The sequence below is a fragment of the Physeter macrocephalus genome, chromosome 10 (assembly GCF_002837175.3).
Source record: "Physeter macrocephalus isolate SW-GA chromosome 10, ASM283717v5, whole genome shotgun sequence".
Taxonomy (NCBI): Eukaryota; Metazoa; Chordata; class Mammalia; order Artiodactyla; family Physeteridae; genus Physeter; species Physeter macrocephalus.
The window spans coordinates 30722279-30737971 of NC_041223.1; the positions used below are offsets into that span (position 1 = coordinate 30722279).

Here is a 15693-nt window from a genome sequence, read left to right on the forward strand (position 1 = left end):
CATGAGCGTGATAATTATGGTAAGCAACTCTGTAATCTCTACTAAAAGCCTTACCAATGTTCACCCTCTTTACCCAGCAATGTCACTTCCTCGACTTATCCTAAGAAAATAATCAGAGATGCACCAAAGACTTCTGTGTGGGGATGTTATATGTGAGAGTGTTAATTGAAAATAAAGTAAAAGTATAATAACATAGGGGGGGTTGACTTAGTACAATGGAATGCCAGGCATTTATCAAAATTCATGTTACAGAGGGATAATTATACCTGAAAATTATCAAAGAGAAAAAAAAAATCACAAAGAAACATGTTAAGTGAAAATTACCCCAATTATAAATATATATTTGTATAGAAATGTACATATTTTAAATAATATATTTATATTTTATTCATTATTCATACATATGTATATAAAAAGACTAGAATAAAATACACTATAAGTTAGATTTTATGAGGTTATGCTGCAGTAACAAATAATCCTAAAATTTAGTTCCGTAACAATAAAGGTGGGACTTCCCTGGTGGTCCAGTGGTTAAGACTTAGCCTTCCAATGCAGGGAGTGCAGGTTCGATGCCTGGTCAGGGAGCTAAGATCCCACATGCCTCGAAGCCAAAAAACCAAAACATAAAACAGAAGCAATATTGTAACAATTCAATAAAGACTAATAAAAAGGTCCACATTAAAAAAAATTTTTTTAAACAATAAAGGTTAAATTTCATGCCAGCAGAGAGTCAGTATAGCTCTCCTTCATGTGTCCTCTTTGTCCTACTATTTATTCTTAAAGAACATCCCTTCTTTAGTACTTTGTTTTTCTCGTGGCAGAGAGAAAGGGCCAAGGAGAAACCATATGATGATTTTAAAGATTGTACCTAGAAGTAGCTCATATTTCATTGGCCAAAGCAAGCCCTAGGGACAAGACTGGCTTCACTGAGGCCAGAGGAATAATCTCTCTCAGAGAAGACCCTGCACATCACATGGGAAAGCAGTGAACGTTAGAAAAAATATATAATTTACCACAATAACCATTGTCTCCTGGTGGTGATAATAGGGCTAATTTTTGTTTTCTTCTTCATACTCCTATATATGTGTTTTTTTTTTTTTCAAAAACAGACTCGTGTTACTTTTAAAAGCAGAAAATAAGTCACACACAGAAAGAAATCTGTTGTATCACATCACGTGGTTCACCTCCCACTTCACTGCCTCCTGATTGAGTTATATACCGTCATCTGTGGTCAAGTGAGTTCTGATGTATTATTGGCTATGGGTGTTGATCTGGTTGGTCTGCCATTCTTTCTCGATGAGTCATATGTAGACTTCCTTTCAACACATTATGGCCCTATAAAATATATCTATAAACAATATCAATTACATTACTGAAGAGTGACTATTGGTATGGTATGTAACCCAGTGGTTCTCAGCCAGAAACAATTCTGCCCCCCAGAGGATATTTGGCAATGTCAGAAGACATTTTTGATTGCCACAACTTGGTGGGGTCAGGGGGAGGGTGGTCTTCTGGCATCTAGTGGGTAGTGGCGAGGGATGTTGCTAAGGGAAGTCCCCTTCACCCCCCCCCCCAAAAAATTATCTGGCTCAAAATGTTAATAAGTACCAAGATTGAGAAACCTTGTGATCCCATGATTCATACTTAAAGGGAGGACTGGGAACCTTGCAAGTGCTTTGATATGTAAGTCTTACAGCTCAGCCTTCAGACATGGATGGTGGTTTCTTATGGGTTGACAATCACATAAATGTAATCTATGATTGATGATAGTGCTGTGAATCAGGTTTATTGACCAATCAACATACACATTCATGTATCTTACCATCAGAACTTATGGTCTAAATTAATATTTACAATAATTTAGAAATAATGTCAGGGTGATGACTGTGAGCCTGAGTCTTGGGAGAAGTTGTTCTGGTATTTTGCACAGGAAATTGTTGCTGACTTGAGGAGGAGTATTTGGAAAAAAAGCAAGGAATGTTGTGATGGTTTGTCAGTCATGAGTAACTTCAACTCCTACAGTTATTACCATCATTTGTGTACATGTCTGTCACTTTACCTTCATCTGTTATGTATTTGGGAGACGAAGGAGAACAAGAGTGACATCACCACAATATTCAGATATATCTTGTAAAATTTGTCTTACACATTCTGTTGTCAAGGGTTATTAATTGACTACAATTTTTTTTTGGTGGGGGGAGATTTAAAAAACTGTTTATTGCTCTGTGACTTCGTCTGGAAGCTGTTAACAAGACCCATGACAGCCAAGGGCCAGGTGTGCATCTAGATCAGCTAGATTCACGTGTCCACCTCCTGATCCGTATAAACTTGGCACTCAGGGGCCCTGTGCAGTCAAAGGCAGGCTTCCTGGCAAATTGGTTAAATCCCAACCAGGAGAACTGATGCCGCAGATCACTTCCACCTCCCCAAATCCCATGTCCTAGATAATAAAGGAAAACGCCACAAGGACTGCTCCAAAATAAAACCGGGCCTGGTCCCTTATGTCTGACAGAGGAACCAGGAGCACCGAGGCTCTGCAGAAGTCAGGAACCCAGCACCAGAAGGCACCCGTCCCTCCCTCACTGTTCAGTGACCTCCCCAAAGGAGTCCCAGCCCCGAGGGTGCACTCCGGCCACACTGCAGGAAGGCCGAGGCAGGGAGCCAAGCCTAAGGGAGCCCAGGGTTTCCAATCGGAGCTGTTGTTGGTCCTGCTGGGTGTGGCGGAGCCCCAGCAGCTGTGGCCCTCACAGACTCTTCTGGAAGACCCGGTGCAGGCTCTGGGCCAGGATGTCAGTCTCCTCATAGCCCTCACAGCTTTGCTGCCAGCTCTCTGGCACCTGTTCCATGCCATAGTAGGCGCCAGCAATGGCCCCAGCCATGGTGGCAATGGTGTCTGTGTCCCCACCAAGTGAGATGGAATAGATGAGAGTCCTTTGGAGGCAGAGGGGATCTCGGGGTCAGGCTCCATGCAGCGCAGGAAGCAATAGATGACGGTGGGCACAGATTCAAAGGCAGCGATGCCATTCCCTAGCTTGGACACCACCTCCTCTCTGGTCACTGTGTTCTGCTCTAGAAGCTCCCCAAACTTCTTCAGTTGGCTGGAGTAAGACGCTCCTCCATGCCCAACTCCCGGGCATCTGACACGGACGGGGTGTCATTCTCCAGCTCCTCCATATGGGCCAGGAGTTGTCCAAGGAAGTGCTCACTGGACGACTCACCCTGCAAAGCCAGGTGCACAGCCAGGGTCTGCAGGATGGCACCCTTGTAACCCAGGGAGGAGGCGTGTGTCAGCTGGGCCGAGAGCTGGGCAAACTTCTGCACATCCTGTACGCTGTTATAGGCCGGGGAGATGTCGGCCCCCCGCGTGGAGCCCCCGTTGCCGTTGGAGCCTTTGCCATTAAACTGGGCCGAGACGGCTCAAAGCCATCACGGCACTTGGGGCTCAGGAGCTTCCTGAAGACGGGGATCACTGCAGCACCATAACCCCCGTCAGGGTCTTGTACTCCTGAGCAAACCTGTGAGCCATGTCCACCTCGTCGAAGGGCCCCTTGGCCAGCAGGGGCTGCACCAGCGCCCGGGCCACGGCCGTGCGGTCGGTGTAGGAGTGCTTCTGGCCGCGCGCTCCCCGGCGAACCGGGGTCCGGCTCCAGGTCCTGGACCTGACGCAGGACTGAAGTCAGGTCGGCGGTGTCGCGCGCCTCGTTGACGGCGCCCACGCAGTAGTCCCCGAGCAGCGCGCCCCCCAGGCAGCCGCGGAAGCTGCAGAGGGAACTGGCCGCCGCCGTCATCACCGCCGCCATCCGCGCGGACTGGCCGCCGTTTGACTACAATCTTGATTCTAACTTTAAAACAAATGTTACACGAAGGTCTCAATTTAAGAGATGATTTAATAAAAGGTTTCACGTACAAAATTATTTTTAAATAATTAAGATACGACCTGTGCTATCTTTATTTCATCTTGCCACATATTTCCCTATTCCTTATCCTAGAAATTTCATCCCACCAAAACTCAGAGCCTTCTTTTTGCCATCTGCCTTAGGCTAGACTTCCAAATCCTCACAGAACAGTCACTCCTTCCTCCCTAGTATGTGTATCAGCACTGCCGTGCCTGCAACACCTCCCATTACATCACAGTGTCTAAGCTTGCCTTTCAACTAGATGGGCTCCCAAATAAAAAGCAGAGAGACTGCTTACATCTATCTTTGTAACCAAGAGATTTACATAATGTCCGGTTCATGGCAGGTGTCAATCAACAGTAATGTGTTAATGGATTCCCCCAGTGACCAGGTTTAATTATAGAGAGGGAAGAATATATTAGGGCTATTTTTATATTAAGGGATGAATGACTAGCTTTTCAAAAGAGCACATAGGCTGACTCAAAGGAATGACTATCTGGTGGTGACATTGTGCTAGGGAGACAGTAGAATAGAAGAGATATTTTGAGGCAAGAGAGCCTTCCTAGGTTCCTCAATTCATTACTCAACAGCAATGACCTACTCCAACATGACCAGGTCCTGCTGTGCTCTAAAGAAAGAAAGTACATCTAGGACATTGTCCTTGACGATGTGAGTTCTTCAAACTGGAAAATATTTTTCTTAAAATTATTGCTGATGAAATTCTAACACATGTTGCAATCACATGGCTGAAAAAATATTTGACCACATGTTAACAATACCAGTTTGATTTAAGAAATTATTATTGATACTTTTAGCATACACCTGTAGCTATAGAACCTAATTACCAAACATAGGGTGAGAATTCTTCTAAATTTCAGTTTATTAAGCTATAGTTTTAAAAATACTATAAAATATTGATTGTCCCTTTTATTTTTTTTCAGGTCCAACATTCCTTTAACTCCCCAAAAATACATATTCTGGCAATAATTTCTATCTTTGTCCCTTGTTGCTCTTAGATCTTAATGGCTACACTGTATACTTGGAGTTCTTGGTAGTATTCGATTTAGTGTTTTATTATACTCTTCCTTCTATTGATCACTAACACTTTCTTATATATGCCATATCTCCCAATGAAAGTTCCTTGAAAGAGGGGTTGAGTTGCAGACAGCCATTCTTAATTTACAAATGGGCTGTATTCCCAAAGTCATACATGTTTTCAACATATATTTATTGATCACCTATTCCCATTCCAGACTCTGTGTTAAATATAGGGAATAAACACAGCCTACTCAATTAGAAGCTGTTTTTTTAAAATTTAGAATGCATTATTCCACAGAAGCGGTACTTTTATTTTTTATTATTATTTTTTTGTGTGTGTGGTATGCGGGCCTCCCTCTGTTGTGGCGTCTCCCGTCGCGGAGCACAGGCTCCAGACGCGCAGGCTCAGCGGCCATGGCTCACGGGCCCAGCCGCTCCGCGGCATGTGGGATCCTCCCAGACCGGGGCGCGAACCCGGTTCCCCTGCATCGGCAGGCGGACGCGCAACCACTGCCCCACCAGGGAAGCCCGAAGCGGTACTTTTAAAGGAGGTTAGCTCCCCAGATGAACCCCACAAATCAATTTATATATCATATAGTTCTATTACTTTTATTCTTTGTTCCTAGTTCCCAATCCTATACTGCAAAAGTACTAACTTCCCAGTACTAATTTCATTCTCTCCAATAAGAATAAAATTTAAGTTGTGGCACACAAAAATATTTTCCACAAATGGCAGCAAACAAATAGTATTTCAACACTGCAATGAACAAAACAGGAGCTGAGACTCGGCCCAGCTCCTACGGTAGATCTCAACTACTCAAGAGTCCCTGAGCACGTGACTTTCTCCTGACTGTTCCTATGGAGTCAAAAGTGTAGCCAGACTGAAGGGAAAGATCCTTACCCTGTTTGAAAGAGAGGATGTTTTTTGTCTCTCTGCTGCTGCAAGTGACCCAGGAAGGGATAGTCCTGACTACCCCTGGCTGTTCTCTCACACCCAGGAGAGGAAACAGCCTGGATGGTCCCAGGCAGAGTGTGACAGTGCAGAGAACTCTGGCCCCAATGCCGTCTCCAAGTTACTAAACTAGCCAGCCCTGAAGTCTCACTTACTTCTGGGATTTCTAGGATGTAATATTATAATTTTCTTTTATCTGAAGCCAGTTTATGTCAGGTTTGTATTACTTGCAGCCAAAACAATTCTAAACAACCCAGTATCAAACATTTTGGGTTAGAGAACACTGTAATCTTATATTCCTCTTATTCTAATCCTAGCAATGAGTCCCTCTATAATTTTCTAGACCTGATTTTTCTGAGGTGTATTGGACAGATATTCCTTGCTTATAGAGGAACAACTTTTTGTTATGATTAGAGTCTTCACTTTTTTCCCAAACCAGAAAAAAAAAGAATTATTCAGTTACCAAAGGAAGAAAATGGCAGGAAGTCCCAAAACAAGCTATTTTTCTTTTTCCACTTCAAATGATGCTCAAATCTTAGTCAGTTTCTTTTCAACAGTTCACCACCACCTCTAAAAATCTATGTGTGTGCTGCATTGGTAGCTGCCCTGAATTCCGAATTACCCTGCACACCCGTTCCTAATCATGGAGATCTTGATTGGAACTAAATTTGTTCTCTGCGCAGAAATCACTCATGTTCCAAGAGCAGTTTCTCCTCTGGTCAAATTAGCTGTGTAAATATTACGAATAAAAATATATGTAGGGGCAAGTGGATTACAAAAAAGCATTTCCTTATAAATGATCCATGTAACTCCAAATTAGAATGTGTCTTAAAAATAGGGAGAGCCTGGGAAAGATTAGTAGACCAAAACAAATGGTGCCCATAAACTGCCCCAGACTTGTAGACCAAATTCTCAACAGTGTAAAGCTTGAAAAAAAAAAAAAATGGGAAGAAACATGGGAAAGAGGGAGAGAGGAAAGTTTTAGGTATAATACTTTTAAATCCTAAAATACAAGCTGGATTTTGAAAAACAAGGCTGAGGTAGATTGGGCAGTATGTGTAGATTGAGGCTTTCTTTGGCTTTTCCCAAATTTATGCCTTTAAGATGTTTCCATCCTATTGAAAATTATTTAATTCATCCTTTCAGAATTTTTTAAAACAAATCACGTATTTAAATTTGTATAGTACTTAGAAAGGGAGTAAACAAAACACACCCAACATCTTTTATTATTATATAAAGCCTGAAGAGGTTCTGTCTTCTCCTATGAAGAGTGTGGTGCTGTCTTCTCTTATGAAGATAATCAACCACATTATACAAGGCTTAAGGGCATAAAAATACACATTTGTAACACCATAACATTCTGCTGCTTTCCTTGGGAAAATCATATTTATCATTGAACATGACATCTTAATACAGGGGGAAAGGTCAGCAGCAGAATATTGTTACTCATTTTCTCTTGTCTCCTATTATACCATTCACTTGGAATTTGTTCATTTGATCTTCATCTGAGAAGCAGAAGTAAACAAATCTTGCTAACTAACTGTTCAGTCTTTCAAAACCAGCTAACACTGCTTATCCAGTGCTGGAATCTTAGGCAACGATGATTATACTTTGATGCCATAATGTTCAGGAATCCTGTGGGCCAAAGGAAAAATATATATACATATATAATTTTGCCAGAAAAAGTTTATTCTTGGAAAATTACCAAACATATGCCTTATTCCATTTGTATATTTTTAAAATAAAACGACTACCATGAACGGTAGTTAATGAGTGACAAGTGGTGAGTTGACTGTGGTTCAGAATGAACCGTCTTATTAGAAAAAATATAGATACAAATTATACTTCAACACATACCCGAAATATTTTCTAAATCCGTACATCTAGTCCCCTGGGTTTAACTCTTATGCAAATCAATAGCTGAGTTTCTCGATTATCACATAATAAAATCATGCTAGTTCAAATTTAAATATTAATTACTGAAATATGCACCCTAAAAATTAGGTACTGTTAAAAATTACTCTTCTTATGAAACTGCTTGAAAAGGAAGGGCTCTGTGTGTGTATGTGTGTTTGCTTTTCAAAGAGATGAGGTATCTATTAGATAAGCGTGAAAAGGAAAGATATTCCTTCTTGGCCATATTACATAATGTCTTCATTTTTCTTTTTATTTAATTATTTTATTTAAACGTTTAAATTCAAGTCTAAATTCATCTGCCTTCATGTCAAATGTACTACCACTCTCCCACTAATCCAATGGGTTTCCCACTAATCCCAAACAATCATTTTCCCTCCAGACCATCTTTTAATTTATCCTTCCATATGCCTCGCTCAGTTCTGCCATTCTTATTATTATGACTTTGTTCCTGCTTGTGAAAAGCTGCAACATTTAGGACCATCCCACCACCGCTTCTGTTTTACTTGTCCTGATTCTTTGCATTTTAACTGCCTCTTCTTATATAAACAACTTTTTGGCAATCAAGCCTAACTGATATATCTCACATGTCTTCATAACCAAACCACACATAAAGTCATCCCTGGCAATTCAGCTCTTAATTGTTCTGATTCACTAACATTAGTGCTTTTTTCCTAACCACACTATAGACCTACAGAGAGCAAATAATTTGATCCTCTTGTAACATAGTAACTTGAGCTACCACACCTTGTACATTGATTGATTCTTCATAATTATATTTTCTGAAAATTCTAGCTACAGAAACTTGTCCCACAATATACTTTAATGGAGAAAAACAAGTAGCAAAATAGGATATATATTTTAATTCGTGTTAAAAAAATGGTATATTTTTACATTTCCATAGGCTGGAAAAGTTCTAGAAAGATACTAGACCCCCAAACTTCACAGTAACTACCTCTGAAGAATAAATAAGTAAGCAGGACTTTGGTAAGATGGCGAGAAGTGATGGGAACTATAAGAGACTTTAATTTTCCTTTGAAAAAATATTATAATGTTTGTTTTTATTTTATACAATGAACATTATTATTTTCATAATTTCAAAACTAGCAAAAAAGGACAGAATTAATAGGTATTGTATGATTAACTTCCATTTTTATGAATACTCCATGTTTCTAGAGGTGCTGCTTAGCAATTCTAAATCACAAGGTCTGACCTTTCCCCCAGGAGACCTCTGGGCGTGACAGTTCAGCCAGTTCAGCCACAGCTAATACATACGCACTGAAAAGCTCACCAGATCATAGCAAACTGTTCCCTCTTTGAAGAAAAAGTACCATATGGAGATAAATGTATTGATGATTCATAAAATTTGTATAACTTCTCTGTTTGTTTGAATCAATACCTTGTAATGCAGGGGAGTATATAAATTGATCAGTGATACTTCCTTCATCTGGTAATTTTTTTTTTTTTTACATTTCTTTTTAACTTATGTCTCATTAAATGTGTTTGTTGTTTACAGCATTGTCTTTTTGATTTCCAGCTTACTTCCTGAAAAGCAGACCCTGTGACTCAGATTTGGGTACAGCTGGTTTATTTGGGAAAGTGAGGCCAGGAAACTTACATGAGAAAATCAGAGACGTGAGATAGGAGAAGTCAGTGAAGTTTGTGCAAATAGTCAAATAACCCCAGTAGAAATCTGGGGCTCAGTTGCCCTGAAGATGCTCTGAGAAATATTTTCCTTGGGGCTGGGAAGGCTGGAAGATTTGTACAATGATTTCATGCCTTTTTTGTTTGTTTATTTTAATTTTTTTATGTTTTATTTTTTTGATGTGGACCGTTTTTTAAAGTCTTTATTGAATTTGTTACAATTCAGCTTCTGTTTTATGTTCTGGTTTTTTGGCCATAAGGCATGTGGGATCTTAGCTCCTCGACCAAGGATAGAGCCCCACCCCCTGCATTGGAAAGCAAAGTCTTAACCACTGGACCACCAGGGAAGTCTGTGGTAATTTTTTTTTTAACATCCTGATTGGAGTATAATTGCTTTACAATGTTGTGTTAGTTTCTGCTGTATAACAAAGTGAATCAGCTGTATGTATACATATATCCCAATACCCCCTCCCTTTAGCATCTCCCTCCCACCCTCCCTATCCCACCCTTCTAGGGCGTCACAAAGCAACAAGCTGATCTCCCTGTGCTATACAGCTGCTTCCTACTAGCTATCTATTTTACATTTGGTAGTGTATATATGTCTATGCCACTCTCTCACTTCATCCCAGCTTACACTTCCTCCTCCCCAGGTCCTCATGTCCATTCTCTACATCTGTGTCTTTATTCCTGTCCTGCCGCTAGGTTCATCAGAACCATTTTTTTATAGATTCCATATATATGTGTTAGCATATGGTATTTGTTTTTCTCTTTCTGACTTACTTCATTCTGTATGACAGACTCTAGGTCCATCCACCTCACTACAAATTCTGTTGATGGACACCTAGGTTGCTTCCATGTCCTGGCTATTGTAAATAGTGCTGCAATGAACATTGTGGTACATGTGTCTTTTTGAATTATGGTTTTCTCAGGATATATGCCCAATAGTGGGATTACTGGGTCATAGGGTAGTTCTATTTTTAGTTTTTTAAGGAACCTGAATAATGTTCTCCATAGTGACTGTATCAATTTACATTCCCACCAAGAATGCAAGAGGGTTCCCTTTTCTCCACACCCTCTCCAGCATTTATTGTTTGTAGTTTTTTGATGATGGCCATTCTGACTGATGTGAGTTGATACCTCATTGTAGTTTTGATTTGCATTTCTCTAATGATTAGTGATGTTGAGCATTCTTTCATGTGTTTGTTGGCAATCTGTATATCTTCTTTGGAGAAATGTTTGTGTAGGTCTTTTGCCATTTTTGGATTGGGCTGTTTGTTTTTTTGATATTGAGTTGTATGAGCTCCTTGTGTATTTTGGAGATTAATCCTTTGTCAGTTGCTTCTTTGGCAAATATTTTCTCCCATTCTGAGGGTTGTCTTTTTGTCTTCTTTATGGTTTCCTTTCCTGTGCAAAAGCTTTTAAGTTTCATTACGTCCCGTTTGTTTATTTTGAGTGTTCTGCCTATGTTTTCCTTTAAGAGTTTGATAGATATGTCTGGCCTTACATTTATGTCTTTAATCCATTTTGAGTTTATTTTTGTGTGTGGTGTTAGGGAGTGTTCTAATTTCATACTTTTACATGTAGCTGTCCAGTTTTCCCAGCACCACTTATTGAAGAGGCTGTCTTTTCTCCACTGTATATCCTTCCCTCCTTTATCAAAGATAAGGTGACCATATGTGCGTGGGTTTATCTCTGGGCTTTCTATCCTGTCCCATTGATCTATATTTCTGTTTTTGTGCCAGTATAATTCTGTCTTCATTACTGTAGCTTTGTAGTATAGTCTGAAGCCAGGGAGCCTGATTCCTCCATCTCCGTTTTTTTTTCTCAAGATTGCTTTGGCTATTCAAGGTCTTTTATGCTTCCATACAAATTGTGAAATTTTTTGTTCTAGTTCTGTGAAAAATGCCATTGGTAGTTTGATAGGGATTGCATTGAATCTGTAGATTGCTTTGGGTAGTATAGTTCTTTTCACAATGTTAATTCTTTCAATCCAAGAACATGGTATATCTCTCTATCTGTTTGCACCATCTTTAATTTCTTTAATTAGTTTCTTATAGTTTTCTGCATACAGGTCTTTTGTCTCCTTAGGTAGGTTTATTCCTAAGTATTTTACTCTTTTTGTTGCAATGGTAAATGGGAATGTTTCCTTAATTTCTCTTTCAGATTTTTCATACAGTGACAGTTTTACTTCTTTTTTTCTGATTTGGATTCCTTTTATTTCTTTTTCTTCTCTGATTGCTGTGGCTAAAACTTCCAAATCTATGTTGAATAATAGTGGTGAGAGTGGGCATCCATGTCTTGTTCCTGATTTTAGAGGAAATGGTTTCTGTTTTTCACCATTGAGAATGATGTGGGCTGTAGGTTTATCATATATGGCCTTTATTATGTTGAGGGAAGTTCCCTCTATGCCTACTTTCTGGAGAGTTTTTATCATAAATAGGTGTTGAATTTTGTCGAAAGCTTTTTCTGCATCTGTTGAGATTATCCCATGGTTTTTACCCTTCAATTTGTTAATATGGTGTATCACATTGATTGATTTGTGTATATTGAAGAATCCTTGCATTCCTCGGATAAACCCCATTTGATCATGGTGTATGATCCTTTTAATATGCTCTAGGATTCTGTTTGCTCATATTTTTTGAGGATTTTTGCATCTATGTTCATCAGTGATATTAGCCTGTCATTCTCTTTTCTTGTGACATCTTTGTCTGGTTTTGGTATAAGAGTGATGGTGGCCTCGCAGGAGGAGCTTGGGAGTGTTCCTTCCTCTGTTATATTTTGGAAGAGTTTGAGAAAGATAGGTGTTAGCTCTTCTCTAAATGTTTGATAGAATTCGCCTGTGAAGCCTTCTGGTCCTGGGCTTTTGTTTGTTGGGAGAATTTTAATCATAGTTTCAATTTCAGTGCTTGTGATTTGTCTGTTTATATTTTCTATCTTCCTGGCTCAGTCCTGGAAGGTTGTGCTTTTCTACGAATTTATCCATTTCTTCCAAGTTTTCCATTTTACTGGCATATAGTTGCTTGTAGTAATGTCTCATGATCATTTGTATTTCTACAGTGTCAGTTGTTACTTCTCCTTTTTTATTTCTAATAACCAGCTTTTAGTTTTATTGATCTTTGCTATTGTTTCCTTCATTTCTTTTTCATTTATTTCTGATCTCATCTTTATTATTTCTTTCCTCCTGCTAACTTTGGGGGTTTTTTGTTCTTCTTTCTCTAATTGCTTTAGGTGTAAGTTTAGGTTGTTTATTTGATATTTTTCTTGTTTCTTGAGGTAGGATTGTATTGCTATAAACTTCCCTAAGTGGTATTTTTTTTATACCATAGCCTGGAACAATTCCTTCTGAGAGATCAGGCCTATGAATAATCATTCTGGGTGAGAGAATGTTTGACTCAGTACCATCGTCATTGGTAATTTTAGATTTGCTCTAGGGCAGCAGTTCTCCAACTTTTTTATTGAGCATCAGAATCACGGCAGCCCTTACTAAAAAGATTATTGGCCCCTCGCCCAGAGTTTGTATTGTCATAGATGAATCTGCATTTCTTCCAAGTCCATAGGTGATGGTGATGCTGAGGCTGCTGGTGCAGGACAACTATTCCATGGGTACAGAGGTTAATTTTTGTCCCTAATTTTTCAAGTCCTTTGTTCTTTATTTTTCAAAGTCCAGTCTTTCTGAATTTAAAGGCTATGCCTTTTTGATTCAAATGAAATTGATATAAAGTAAATCAGCCAATTAAAATTTCAATACTACAGTAGAATCTCTGGAGCCCGGTAGTTGCTGGGATTTATTTTCTTTCTTTACTTTGATAAATTTATCTGCCTTAGCACAACAGAATTTCTAAATTACCATTTACCTCCTCAGTACCTCCAATTTCTTACTAATTAACCAAAAGCAAAAATCCTTGAAATCATATGAGTAGGTTAAAAAAGGAAAAAACAAAAAACAAAATCTCCTAAAAAAAAAATCATCATCATCACCATTCTCATCTACTTGGAAGCATAGATATCTCTCATGAATGGAAATGCCGAAACCCAGACAATTTTCCCCACAGCATTTAAAGACTTTGGCATGTTTCATGATCAGTGATAGAACAGTTTTATTTCAAATGAATTGGAGCTCATTTGTTTGACAAAATAATTGGCAGCAACATGAAAGTTGCATATTCTTGCTACGATCTTAAGAAGATTTTGTTTACTTGAATATTTGTTGAGTTAGCAGTCATAAGATGCCTCCTGTCTGTAAGATAGAAATATACGAGTTGCTCAGGAGGACAGCCTTCCCTGGCCTAGGCTTAACAGAAATATCTCTTTGGGGACTCATAAAGAAGACACTGATAAACAACACACTTAAGAACATTGATTCAATAAAAACTACAGGGACTTCCCTGGTGGCACAATGGATAAGAATCCGCCTGCCAATGCAGGGGACACGGGTTCGAGCCCTGGTCCGAGAAGATCCCACATGCCTTGGAGCAACTAACCCTGTGTGCCACAACCACTGAAGCCCGCGCGCCACAGCTACTGAAGCCCGCATGCCTAGAGCCCGTGTTCCACAACAAGAGAAGCCACCGCAATGAGAAGCCCGTGCACCGCAATGAAGAGTAGCCCCCACTCACCACAACCAGAGAAAGCCCACGCAGAACAACAAAGACCCAACAAGCCAAAGATAAAATTTAAAAAAATTTTTAATTAAAAAAAAAAGACTACAATCATTTCCTATGAATGCTTCTCCTCACCTGCCTCAGTGTTTACTGAGGGCATGATGCCAAATGCAGTTCAGTAAATTCCACTGGGTGACAAAACAGTTTGGTAAAGTATACAACTGTCTGGTAGACTGGCAAATGTTAGAAAAATTGAAGACATGGATAAAATGCATATCCTTTGGGTGTTATTCTCCAAATATTATTTCTTGAGACAAAAATCTATGATAAGAATTGGGCAGCTGGAGAGGAAGAGGGGAGGCAGCGATAAACACAGCGAGAGACTAGGGGTGTGCACCTTCCTGCTGGTGCTGCTGCCCTGGTGGTGGGTGTCGTTATCACTGTTGTGGGAGGTGTTGCAGTAGGCGGCAGCTTGGAGTAAGAGAAGAAGTGATTTATTCCTCGACTCTTCATCACGGTGCAAATGAGCAAGCAACCCTGGCCTTGTTTGGAGCCACCCTTGGTCTTTTGGCACCAGCTGTGTGTACTCTCCACGGGAGAATTGTTAAGTTCAAAGCCTGCTGGATAGGGCTCCAGCTGATTAAATGGCGGATTTTCTGTTGACCTACATGCTAAGCCCAGGTCCACTCCTGGGAAAAGCTTTTGCCAGGTAAAACTCATGAACGGCAAGGTACCTAAAAGGACATCTTGCATGGACTGTCCAGGGGCAATTTCAACCCCTTTGTATTGACCTCTACAGAGATGTCTGAAGACCTGCTCCACACACATTTAAATACTACCATATATATTCTGAGAAACATAAAGAGGAAAGAAAGAAATGCCATATTCTGCCATTGTTTATGTACACTCTTAAACAATTTGTGTGTTGTGGAGTAGAGAGGTGGGAGCATGTCCAGAAAGGACTATGTGTCTTTGTAAATAGAATATAAATGGATCCAGAAATGTCTGTGGAGAGGGCCCAAGAACACAGTACTTCCAAGCAGTGCATCCTAAAAACAAAATTTTTGCTACCTTCTCAATCCTTCCCTCTCAACCATATGGCTCCAAACAGGAAAATGTATTTTCAAGAAGTAGGGGTGTGTGGTTATCAAGAATGCCAACCAAGGGAATTCCCTGGTGGTCCAGTGGTTAGGACTCCACTCTTCCACTGCAGGGGCCACGGGTTCGATCCCTGGTCCAGGAACTAAGATGCCATGTGGTGCAGCCAGAAAATTAATAATAATAAAATAAAACTTCATTTAAAAGAATGCCAACCTAGTCCTTTTATTGGCACGTAAACAGAGGACTCAAATGCCCAACCCGATTGCTGGTGTCTTAAATATTCCTTTTCCTTTGGGACAGCTAACTGAAGAGTTTCTTTAGGGTCTGATTTTCTTTCCAATTTCTACTTAATAGCTACCCTTTCTTTCTAAGATAATAAAGAAATAGGAATTTCTTAATTTTTTATTTGGGGAATTTAAAAACCTAATTTGAGTTTGACAACTTTTAATCGGATTAACACTGTAGTCCAGAAAAAGAGAGAGAGAGAGAGAGAGAGAGAGAGAGAGAGGGAGAGAGAGAGAGAGAGAGAGAGGGAGGGAGGGAGGGA

General features: G+C 39.9%; 1 pseudogene; it reads right to left on the reverse strand.

Annotated features, from left to right (window-relative positions):
- Window positions 1–464: 464 nt before the first annotated feature.
- LOC102982128 (ADP-ribosylhydrolase ARH3-like) overlaps window positions 465–15693 on the reverse strand; it is a 117405-nt pseudogene continuing 102176 nt past the window's right edge.